The sequence below is a fragment of the Aphelocoma coerulescens genome, chromosome 8, assembly GCF_041296385.1.
Source record: "Aphelocoma coerulescens isolate FSJ_1873_10779 chromosome 8, UR_Acoe_1.0, whole genome shotgun sequence".
NCBI lineage: Eukaryota > Metazoa > Chordata > Aves > Passeriformes > Corvidae > Aphelocoma > Aphelocoma coerulescens.
In genome coordinates this window covers 4240957-4253806 of record NC_091022.1, presented here as the reverse complement: position 1 = coordinate 4253806, position 12850 = coordinate 4240957, and the positions used below count along the sequence as shown (strand labels likewise).

Below are 12850 nucleotides of genomic sequence, written 5' to 3'. Positions count from 1 at the left end.
TCTTTGCCTTTCAGCGGGGTGGGCTCTGTTCAGTGGATGAGGTGCTTCATTCAAACTAAATATGAACCAGAGAGATTTGTGGGGAACTTTTGATTACAGTAAATGGACCGGATCTTTTGGTGCTACCAGGTAATATAGGAAAGGCAATAAAGGATGGGCACAGACAAATTATAATCACTGGTGGTGCCATGGTATTTTAATTCTCTGTGTGAGATCTGTGTGGAGTCCTAAGGAATTGCAAGGCTTTTCCAATGCACCAGTCCTCTCTAAAACAAAAAAAAAATATCCAGTTTGAATGGGCTGTGATTTTTATATGTTTGTTTTAGGTGGCAAAACAGGAATGTCCCTGAGTTGTGTCTGCACTGCAGCAGAATTTTTCACTGACTGCTGTCTTGTTTACAGCTCCTTCCTATAGTAAATCTCCCCTATTGTTTTGTCTTTATTGGCTGTGCCAGAAGGCTACAGAGCTAAACAACATCACAGCTCTCCTTCAATACTTATGAACTCTTTCCCATTGCTCATCCATCATTTTAACTGGCAGTTATCTTGATGTAAAATATCTGTAAGTCTCCAATCACCTAGAATGCTCAGGATCTGGAAACAGTATGGATTTTGGAAGCAACTGTTCATTTAATAGAAATGATATAAAATTAGCATGGGAAGAAAGAAAAAAGATTAACTGTCTTGCTTAATTTATTTCAGAAAACTTTTCTAGCCCAAAATCAAGTCAGCTCTCCAAATTTTTAACTCTGGCTGCATGATTTTATGAAGCCTGCATCCTTTCTGCCAGTCATTTGTAACGGGGAGATCCTGAAAGGACACATATTTAAACAGCCCTTGTTTTCAGGTTATGCTCCAATGAGGTGATTCTATAGGGCTGTAGGTTTCTCCCTTTGTCTGTCTATTTAGGGCATAAACCACTTTTCCAAGCATGGTGCTCACAGGGTAAAGCACAGATTGACCTTTCCCTCTGAGTTAACAGCTGGTTTCATCCAGGACACCTATGCCATGGTTGGACTTAGATGATGTTTGAGGTCCCTTCAAACCCAGACTGTTCTGTGATTCTGTGATAAATGGTTTTCTTCTGGGTGAAGAGGAACAGGACAGTCCTCGATGTGTCCGTTCAAGTGTCCACATCACCCAGCAGGCTGTGGTAGGAGACTGGTTTGGAAAAGTAGAACAAGCACTGCCACGCTCAGCAGCCAAGCCAAGGACTTGCGAAAGTGTTTTATCCTCAGAAGATTCAGCCGTTGCCTAGGATTCAGAACAAGTGAAGGGCCAAGGAAGGTGTCCCTGCCCATGGTAGGGGGCCAGAATTAGATGGTTTTTAAGATACTTTCCAACCCAGACCATTCTATGATTCTGTGCTTGCACACCCTAAGCATCCAGAAAAGAAACTGAATTCCTCATTGAGCACTCACTGGGAACTCTACACTGAAGGATTATCAAAAACCCCAAGGGATTTGTCTGCCTTGGTGCACTTGGGCCCAGCTGGATGCCCAGTGCCTCACCAAAGCCCTTCCATCAGCCCCTTCTTCAGCTGGACAGGGGGAAGAAAATGTAATTGAAGGCTCGTGGGTTAGGACAAGGACAGGGAGAGATCACTCAGCAATTCCTGTCATGGACAAGACAGACCTGAGTTGATGACATTATATCAAATCTAAGTAGGTATAATCTTAACACCCCTTCCTCCCACCTTCCTTCCTCTCTGGGCTCAGCTTCACTCCTGAATTCTCTCCCTTGTTCCCCCACAATGGCGTTTGTTTTTCCAAGTGTCCCTGTATTCTTACAGGAATTCTTCACTATTTTTGCAGACAGACTGTGCTATCTGTCAGTACTGTTTGAAGAATTGGCTGGTTGTTCCTAATTAACAAGCTCTGTTCCATTTGGGAACTCAATGATGATGCCTTTGGTTGTCTTTAGTTATTCCCAGTAGAGGGGAGTCATGGAAGTCAAATATCCCAGAGTATTGTCCATCATTAATGGAATAGGATGGAAAATGGGAACCCCAAGTTTGCCAGTGCTTTACTTCTCAAGCTTTAGATAATGCACTGAGGCAATTTATTTGATTTTAATGACAGAGAGGGGGAAACATGTCATTTTTCAGTCATTTCACACATGCCATTAGCAACATAATTTGAAAAGATAATGATTTACAAACCACCTGCTGTCTGGCAGATGCTTAAATATTGGCACGTGCTTGGAATGTGGTATGGAAGATATCTGAGGGGTTTAATTGCCCACTAATGCAATAGCTTCTGTTCTGTGCAGGTTAATGAGGGAGAGTTGCTTTGCTTTGGAAGTACATCTGCCAGGGATCCTGTTTATTAGACAACCAGCAAGGATGATCTTCACAGGTTTAGTCACTTGTTTGCAACTGTTTTTATATTAGCTGCTTTCAAATGGCAAGAAATGGGCAAGAACACCAGGTTTGCAATAAAATGAGACCTGTGGCAAGCATTTTGAGAAGGAAGTTCATGTCGTGACCTAGTATGTCAAAACCAGCGATTGATACATTATCTAAAATGTACTGAGGATGTCTGATCTTCTCAAGAGTCAGTAGAGAAAGTCATGTCCCTTAGGAGCCACTTTTTATGGAAGGCTCATGGCATCCCAAATCCTGTGCTAATCTCAAGGTTGATCCTGGGCGACACTTCCAGCAGCTCAGGCTCACATCTTGCAGTGACTGTTATTTATTTATGGGTGCACACATTCCTTTAGTGCACTTAACAGCAAGGAGCTAAAGCAAATTGGCACCATTTTCCACCAAAATTCAAATCTTGATCAAAAGAAGCTACCTGGCTGGGAAAGAAAGCCTTTCATGGGAGTACCCCCAGGGAAATTTGTATCCTGGTCCAAATTCAGTCCTGAAACTGCATTTGCTTACTCCTATTCCTTTTCAGTGAAGAGTGAGAAAATCTTACCCCCAAACCCAGAAAATCTCCCACATCAGTAAGACAAAAATCACAGTTACTGTGACAGCATTGGAATTGCTTAGGGGTTCTCGAATAAGCTCCTGATGCAGAAGCAGCACCCAAACTATTAATTCCACACATGGACCCAAGTCAGCTGGAAATTGGGAATGCATAAGGTCAGTTTTTTATGGATATTAGCGATGACTGTAAAATGTTGTAAGTCTTGCAGACAACAGGGTTACAAAGTCACTGCCAATGTATTTGTGAGGTTTGTGCTGGAAATACCAGACAGTGGGAATTTGCTTTAGCCACTCCATGGGATGTGATCTCAGGTGCTAATCTGAGCAGATGGAAAAAGCTGGATGTTAGTTAAATGAGAAAATTACAACCTACTAGGCCATAGCCTGTATTGTCAGAGAGGAGGAGGGAGCAGAGCTGGCATTTAACACCTGGAGGATCTTTGCGTGGACAAATCTGGCTAGGCTAGAGATGCCCAAGCTGACTGGAGTCACAGCTTTGGCACAGAATTATCTTTTCCTGTCTCTCAGTGCCCTGTACCAGATGAATTAGGTAACTTTTTTTTATTCCAAATTTTTATTCCAACTTGCCGTGATACGCTGGTAGGAATGACAGCCTCTTTAGCTTTTCAAGGTTTCTGAAAAAGTAGCGTCATTTGAAAAACTGGATTTTAAACATTCTTGTATTTATCCAGCTTACATAAGAATTAGAAACCTTGCTAAATCCATCTAGGTATAAATTTCAAACAATGTCTTGGAGAAACAGCTATAAAAATGGAAGCACTAACAGTCCTCAAATGTTCCCCTTGATGGATGAGTGTTTTACTGAATTGTGGAGCTGCTTCAGCTATAGCCTGATTCCTTCTCCTGTGACTCTGAACTCTCTTAGCCATAATTTTGAGTGATTAATGATTGAAATGTTATTTAAATCACTGAGCCTTCCTCTGTCAGAATTCAAAACGAACTTGCTAATGGAGAGAAAACTGAAAAATCTCTTCATTGTTTTTCTCTTCTTCTTTTGAAAAGTGCTAAGATCTTTGATATTTCTGTTCTCTACTACAAGGGCAACATAAAGGGATGTCTCAGAAGGAGTGATAATGTAAACATTTGCCCCTGACAGATAAAGCAGTGTGGAATAAACTGGCTTTGTCAGCATTAACAGATTTACAGTGCTAGGTTTGAAGGCACTAGCTGTGGAAAGGTTTGATAATGTTGTGGCTTTCAAATGATGGTCTCAGCAAAGTACTTAACAGATTTGTCTACTGTTTCCCATCTGTAAATGACTACATAATTTACACTTTTAATGGGTGTTAGATTACCTGTCTGCCATTAGACTCTCAGGCTGCAGTGAATGAAAAACAGAAAACACCACTTTCCCAGGACATAAATGATTAGTTACCATCACTGGCACCGATGCATCAACCTCTGTGTCACAGCACTGTGGCTTTGGAAAATCTGGATAAAACGGATGGTTATACCTAGCCATTCATTATATTTAAGAATTTCTGTCTATTACCCACAGAACGATGGCTGGGGAAAGGTTGTTTTATAGTTGTGGCAGGTTAGAATGATGTTTAATCAAAACAGTGATGTTGAACATTGATAACCTGGGGAGATAATCTCTGCCATAATAAAGGTGACCTTTAAAATAAGGTTTCTCCACTGAGGCCTCTTTATTTTTCCCTTTTGTCTGGCAATAAAGGAAATAACAGAAAATTGTGGAGCATTTATTAGGCCATTAGTAGCATTTAAAATCCTACAATAAATATTGGAGTAGGTTGAGCACATCCAGATAATACATTTGAAAATACTTCATGGTTTTGTAGACAGGCAGGAGTAAACAGGACTTTGTGACCGAACTTGTTATTATCTTTTTCATAAGATCAATTGAAAAAAATCCTAAAAAATGAATGGCTGCACAGTTAATAAACTTTGTGAAAGGTAATCTATAACCTTTGAATAGGTTTCCATGTCTAAAAGAGTATGATAGAGTTTGGGTAGAGAATTTTTTAATATAGTTTCAAAACAACACAGAAATTAAAAGGAATATCATTCCTAGTATGCAAATCTTTTAGCAGGCTTTGTTTCCTTATTGGCATGCAATGAGGACTCCTCCATCTGTGTGTCACACTAATCAATCCTCTAAATTATGTGCATCAATGCATTTCTGGTACATCCTCACTCAGCTCCAAACCTTCAAGGCACTTGGGGAAATTGAATCCAACCTTGCTCCAAGCTGCTCCTAAACCTTTCCACTTTGTGGGCTAAAACTTGTGCCAGACTTCCTCTCTCAGTCTGGCCAGTTTCTGTGACTTTAACCCCCCAAATCTCTATTTCAGTGTCAAATTTGGGTGCTTTGGCTCTCCCTGGGGACACATGGTCAGGGGGTGGCCTTGGGCCACCAGCACTGGGAGAGAGGGGTGAGCTGTTTTAAAGGAGAGTTTTGGAAGCTAAAACTTTGTCTTGGTTTTTGATGGAAAATATTTGCTTTTGTACTGATGGTGCCAGTATTTCTTTCACAGAATTTGCTGGTTCATTTGCTTAAACAAGGCTGATTAAGATGGGATCTTTCCTTAAGTACACCCTGCCAGCTGAAGTTTTTTGTCTTCTGTCCATTTTCCCAACATAGAGTACGATAATTTCCCTGATTCCAAGCCGTTGCCTGAGCCTCTGTTATCTAATGACTTTTTAACACACAAATGAGATTTTCAGTTTCTAATCTAATTTTGAATGATGATTTAGCCCCACATCAAACAGGCCTGTAGTTTGTGTCTAATTTACACCACTATTTGAGGGTCTGATATAGTGCTTATTACATCTATTGCCAGTGTAATATGAACAGACTCTGGCGTAAATAAGAATTAAACCCTGTAACTCAGCCCACTGAAATAATCTTGTTTAATGAAGTTTCATTTCTGTCAGGCATCCTATTTTCCATTGTGTATAATTAATCTCAAAATAACTGCCCAGCAACTAAAATGTGTAAGAACAAAGACAAGCTGCAGTCTTGAATTTATTAAAAATCCACTATTTATTTGCAATAGTAATCTGCTATTTATATGTGAACAATAAAATTAAATTTAATTGTGCATCAAGGTATATTTTGCTATAGTGACTCCAGCTACAACTTTTAGGATATTATGACATAAATCCAAATATTTCTAAGTAGTTACATCCAAGATGTGATCTGCAAAATTAATAAGAATGTGGAAAAATAATTAATATTAAGAAATTGATTGGCAGACTCAGTGAAAACATCATTTTGTTTTCATTACAAGGTTTGCTATACATTGCTAGTACTCCATTTTTTCCCTTATATTACATTTTTCTGTAATAATTCTAGATAATCTTTCAATCCAAGTTTTTATGGGTGTCATTATTTCACCGAGGGAGGAAAGAAATACAACAGGGTTGTGAAAATTTACCACTGCATAAAAGTGCCTGTCTGCCACGCTGCCAACCAGGAGGGATGGACGCCCAAACTTCCTTTTATTCCCTTAGAGCCATCCCAAGGCTGGGAGAGGCCCCAACTCCTCCAAAGAGCAAGGAGAGCCTGTTTTGAGCTGGAATTCACACTTCTAGGCTGTGAACCAAAATATCCTTAACTTAGGGCAGAGCCTGTGCTTGGCATTGGAGAGAGGGGCTCATTTCAGGCAATGCCTTTGGTATGAATTCCAGAATTTCCAGATGAATCAGAGACATTTCACCTTGATTTGTATTTTTTTGTAAACTTTTTTCTTTGAAACAAGTACTAGATTTTAGCTGGTGTAACTGAGTTTTCCTGTTAGTCTTTCACTCCTTCTCAGCCACTTTAAGGATCACATAGCTGACACGGTCAGTAATTATTTATCCTGCTTTACCTCCAAGCGAGTGAACCCTGGTGCACAAGGACTGATAGCCATCTCCTTCAGGGTATTTATTGATCTAACTGGAGCAAACTTTTGAGCATTGCTGGCTTTGCTCTCTGGTTTGCCAAAGAAGCAGCAGCCCATAAGTGCTGAGGTGCATTAACTCTCAGAAATCACATTGCTCAGGGAAAATAAATCCTCCCTTTCTGCTGCTATAGACTATTGTTCTGAAAAACAGGTCAGGCTGCTGCTTGTTCATATAAATTTCTGTCTAAAAATTAAACCAGTCCTGCTCCAGTCATTGCACAGATATCTGCTCTGGTGCCTTTTTGTTGCTGTTACCTTCTCACTCCTCCTCTGGCTTGCTAGAAGTATGTATGTCAAGTTTGATAGAGTCACATTTCTGTGAAATTTTGTGATATGACCAATTGATTTAGTTTGTTAAAATAATTCCTCATGTAAACACTTCTTTCTTGCTGCCCCTTATTCCTCCTCCTGTACTGACTATTAACACAGTGTTAAAATCGATTGTGGATGCTCAGGTTTGTGGATCTTGCCAGTCTGTGCTCTGCTGCACACACAGAGCTGGTGACAAGAACTGATGATTCTTTACAAGTCTCTTGATGAAACACAGGGAAAATGTAGGAAATTGCTGAGTATCAAGAGCTGTAGACTGTCAGAAAGGAGATATCACCAGACAGAGGTGTTCTTTGGCCAAATAATGGTGCATTTTGCTCTCAGTAGCTCCCTGTAATTGTGTGTGTGCTTGTCATTCCCACTCTCCAGCTTCTGTCCCTTACAAAATTGTTTCACTTTCCACACCAGTGTGTGGATTACTCACCTTCCCTACTACTGGTGTTCCCTATTGGTGCTGCTCAGCCCTGCCAGTCCCTCTGCTGCTAGGGTTCCTCCTCCTTCCTGCAGTACTGCCATTCCTCACGATTCCCTCAGCCTTACAAAGCTAGCAACCATTCCTGGGCATGCCCCAGTTGTGGATAACTTGCCATGGAAATGAAATCTCTACAGCATTTTTACTGAGGTACCAACTCTCCCGACACCAGATGCTGGCAAAGCATCTCTGAACATCTGGCTCCCTTTGAAATCCAACAGCTGCTTTTCCTTAAAACCTCACACTTATCCTTACTCAGGGAGAAAAGCAACCTCCAAAATAACATGTATTTTGGGTTGTTTGTGATGCATTTTCTTGAGTTTTTGAGTGAATTCAAAAAATCTATTGAACCAAGGCCAAAATAACCAAGCTTGACTGAAGGAAAAAAGGCCAGCAGAACTTTCAGGGACATTTAAAAGCTTTCGTACATGAAGAAGGGGCAGTCAATAACTAACTCATGTAAGCACAAGTTAACTATTGGGAGACAGCACATGTTAGTTCAGACAGAAGATGTTAATTACAAAGCCTGAGAAACCGAATTCACCCTAATCTTGTCAAGATAGAGGGGACAAGGATCATCTCAGAGACTGCTGAATCATTCCTCAAAGGACTACGCATGCCCAGGGAGAAAGGTGAAAAGTTCACTGAGAGGATGACTACTGGCCTTCATCAGAAAAGACCCCCGAGGAAGAGGAGAGGCCTTCCTCAGCGCGACCACCAGGACACACAGCGCATGCGTGGCCCATATGCTAATAACTTCCGAGAAATAATTTGTTTAACCACACCTGTCCCAAGGAATGTGATGAATATTCATAATTTAACCCTTAATACTGTGTTGTAGGGAACACCGGTGTGTGCTTGGAGGAGCGATCCCCACACACCCGGCGCACCGAATAAAGCAAATACCCACTTCTCTGACTCTGTCTCTGAAGTGTCTCCTGGCCCGGTTGCGGCACGATTCATCTGGCACCCCGAGATGGGACCCTCTCTGCCCGGCTGCTGGATCCAGGGGTAAGCAGACCTCCCAGTCGCGACCCTGAATTTTCAGGGGGAGCTCAGCTGTCCTTTGGCTCACGGCGGGGGCAGACAAGGACCATCTGCACCAAATTAAGGTATTTGCTATTCCTTTTAAACACAAAATACCTGCAGGTCCAGGGTTCGAGTTCCTGAGGGTGGGTTGAAAGTCCCGAGGAAGACTGGGTCTCCCAAAATTAGTCCTGGGCAAGAGGAAAAGTACATTTAAGGGGGTTGGACCCCCCCAGGGTTGGACCCCACTGTGAAAGGTACCTTTAAGGGGTTGGACCCCGCTGTTATGCGCTATTGTACTGCTGTTTTTGTTTTGTCTGTTGCTATTCTGCTGCTGTGTGAGTGAGAGTGGGTGAGACACGCTAAGTGCGAAGCGAGTGAGGAGCTCTATCTGTGGTTCCGTACCCCGGCGACGGGCTCGGCCAGAGAAAAGCGAAGCGTTTGGCAAAGAGTGAATGAGGATAAATCATATAAACCGTTGGTTTGGAATTCAACCTTACTGTCCAAAGGGGGGCAGATTTTAGAGGAGAAAAGATTTTAGCTATTGCATTGAAAACATCCAGACCCCCAATGCCTTTCTAATGTAGCTCCATCTGATTTCCCTTTTGAAATCCCATGTTTAGTGTATGAAAACAGTTGTGAAGCTTGTATTTGTGTGCATGTATTAATTGTGAGAGAAAGTGGTATTGTACTTCTACTAGATGGAGTGGGTGGTGTCCAAGCTGCCAGAGGAGAGAGCTTGGTATCAGACTAGAAAGAGCAAGAATAAAAAAAATGAAAGTGCAGATAATGTTAGAGTAAGGGGAGCGTGGCAGAGAATAGTGAGAAATTTGAGAGGAACTGGTTAGAAAAGTACAGCAAGTATATGTGTATGTGTATGTAAGAAGAGATGAGGAAAAGGCAAAAGCAATGGCAAAGGTGATGGCAGAAGCTGTAAGAATTGTGGACATTGTGATTAATTGGTTTGGGTGTGCAGAGCTGTAAGGCTCCTGTTATGTGGTGCTTGTGTGCTGAAAGGCTCCTGTTTGGAGGGGACCCACGCCCCTGTGCCTTTCGTGTTTTGTTGTGAAAAGCCAGAATTGGCAGGTTTCAGACCTGAGGCAAATCCGGAGCTCCTATCTTGTGGGGAACCCCGCCACCAGTCTGTGGTTTATTGTGGAAAACTAGAATTGGCAGATTCTAATCCTGCAGCCAATTCTGCAGCTGCTGCCTTGTGGGGATGGTGCTGTCCCTGTGCAGGCCCAGGTATTTGTCATGCAGCCTCGTCTGCGGGGGCTGTAGAGAAACCTATGGGGAAAATGTTTTGCTGTCCTTCCTTGGTTAATTTGTTAGTCTCCTCTCTACTCCTGGGATGGACTTGGTAAAAAAAAAAAAAAGGGAGAGAGAAGAAGGGGGTTTTAGGCAGTAGCATTGCTTGCTGCGGAACTTGATCTTGTCCAAAAGGAAAATCACTAGAACAAAAGGAGCAAACCGATAAGGCAAACTGCTCCAGGGCGAAAAGCAGAAGCCTACTAAAACCCTGAAGGAAGAAAAAAAAAAAGGCAATCCAAATGCCTGGTTCACAGACTGCAACTCTTGCAAAACTTTTAAAAGCAGTCTCACTCCCTCCACTGAAGAATCAATTGGAAGAAACCCCACCAAAAACCTGTGGGAGACAATAAAAGTGGTGCAACAAGCGCTTCATAGAATAAAAACTAAAACTCCACTTGAATAAGTTAATGCAATTAAACTCTTGTTTCACTCAGACATATTTTTCTTTTTTTGGGGGGTGGGGTGGGAAGTTTGTTTCTTTTCTCTTTTCTAGGAATGTCAAATGTCCCGACATCAAAGATAAAGAAAGGCGTTTGAGAGCAAGGAAACTGCTAGCAGCAAAATCACACCTAAATGTCATAACCATTGCTTCACTGTCACTTTGTGTTAGCCCCAAAAAGTTTTACTTCTTTTTTAATAATCGGTCTAGTGGGCCAAATTTTCACTTTTCTTTTATAGGAATCTACCAACACATGAGATGGAGCTGTGTGAAAACCAATGAAATGTAAAGTGTCACCATAATTGCTCGCATTGTCAGTTGGTTAATGTTTGTAATTTGTTTGTGTTTTCATTACAAGTGACTTGGTGAGAGATCAAATAGAAGTTAAAGCATTCTACATATTCTTGAGTTTAATTTTTGTCTAACTTGTTTTGTCTTTTTAATGAAAAATGGTGTGGTTAAACTCTTATAGATGTATAATTTGTCTCAACCTGAGACTCTCATTATCCTGAGAGTTGGTATAAGAATTTATACATATTTGAAATCCTACAAATATGAACTAGCCTTCCCGTTTCTGCCTCAGAAGGCTTCAAAATTATTATAATCTAGCTAAATTTTTGGATTTTCTAATTAGTGAATTAAAGAATCTTGACAAAACACAAGCAAATGCTACATGAGAAATGATTGAATCCCCCTTCCTAAACCAAGAGGGATACAGAAAAGCCTTCTACCAGTTCTCAAACTAAAGTGCTGTTCAATCTCATGCCATATGTCTTAAGAGGATGTTTTAACTTTTCCTCACCCCTCCTATTTATAGCACATTCTGCAATCTCAGTTGTAGGTGCAGAATGGGATGAAGGCAAAAAAACCCAAAAAACAAAAAACCAAAAACAAAACAAAAACCCCCCAAAAAACTAAGTTTGAAAGAGAATTCATTTCATTTTTAATCCCACCAAAAATAAAGCCACAGTTTGTAGTTTGTGTCAAGATTAAATGACAAGAGTGCTATAATCTGTCTCCTGGAAAACAGAACATAGCCCTAATGTAAAGATATGTTTGCATGAGAACATTTTGTATGAAAATGTTTTGTGTGTTAGTTTTGTATCATAAAAACTAATCCTTCATAATATATAGAATTATACAGCAGAGTAAGAATATTATTATAACAAAAACTGTATAAAGAAGCTACAACCAAAGAAGCCTCCTGAAGATACCTGACTAAGACTTTAAAGTGTAAGTTAAACCACTAAGATTAGGTAAAGAAAGAGAAATACCCATAGATAGTAAAATAACAAGTCAAGTGATCCCATTAGTAGGAGATGTTGAAATTCCAGAGATCAAAACGGGCTCTCCCAGTGATTACTGAACTACTGGAAGAGGCACAACCAGTGTCAATTAAACAATATACACTAAGGCATGAAACATGAGTAAGAATAGAACCAATAATTACTACATTTATTAATCAGAGGTTGTTGAGAGAGTGTAGACCTTCCTGCAATACCCCAATTCTACCTGAACAAAAGCCAAATGAAAGTTATTGATTAGTTCAGGACCTGAGGACACTTTACTCACAAAATTACAAAGTGACTGAGTGTGGTTTTCAGTTTTAGATTTAAAAGATGCTCTCTTTTGTCTGCCATTAGCTGAAAGCAGTCAGGAAATTCTTGCCTTTGAATGGGAAAACCCCAGAACAGGGAGAAAAAGCCAACTTACATGGACTGTATTGCCACAAGGATTCAAGACCCATGGTATTTGGAAATCAATTAGCTAAGGAACTGGAAGCCTGGACACCGCCACTTGGAGAAGGTACACTCCTGCAGTACATCAATGATCTACTGATAGCAACAAGGACCCGTGAAGACTGCAAGAACTGGACTGTAAGTCTTTTAAATTTTCTGGGACTAAGTGGGTATAGAGTCTCTCCTGAAAAGGCTCAGCTAGTCCTCCAGAAAGTTACATAACTGGGGTATGAACTGGCAGGAGGGGAGAGAGCCTTGGGAGACAACAGGAAAGAGGCAATTTGTCAAATGCCCAGGCCAACCACAACCAAAGAACTGAGACCTTTCTGGGAATGACAGGATGATGTAGATTATGGATCTACAACTATGGACTCATTGTGAAACCTTTATACCAACTCCTGAAAGAGACTGGGGGAACTCACCTATGCTGGACACCAGAGACTAATAATGCATTTGTAACTCTGAAACGTGAGTTGATGCAAGCTCCAGCACCGGGCATACCGGATGTCACTAAACCTTTTCTGTTGTTCTCACATGAGAGACAAGGACTGGTGCTGGGACTTTTGGCACAGAAGCTGGGACCCTACAAAAGGCCAGTGGCTTATTTCTCCAAGCAGCTGGATGTGGTCAGCCAAGAAGAGCCCCCCTGCCTGCGTGCAGTGGCAG

The 12850-nt window shown here is 41.2% G+C and overlaps 1 long non-coding RNA gene across 1 annotated transcript; it reads left to right on the top strand.

Moving 5' to 3' along the window:
• The first annotated feature begins 8821 nt into the window (after positions 1-8821).
• Positions 8822-10842, top strand: LOC138114301 (uncharacterized). Its single transcript, XR_011152584.1, has 2 exons — positions 8822-8952; positions 10685-10842. It is a non-coding gene; the product is annotated as an uncharacterized lncRNA (long non-coding RNA).
• Positions 10843-12850: the final 2008 nt, after the last annotated feature.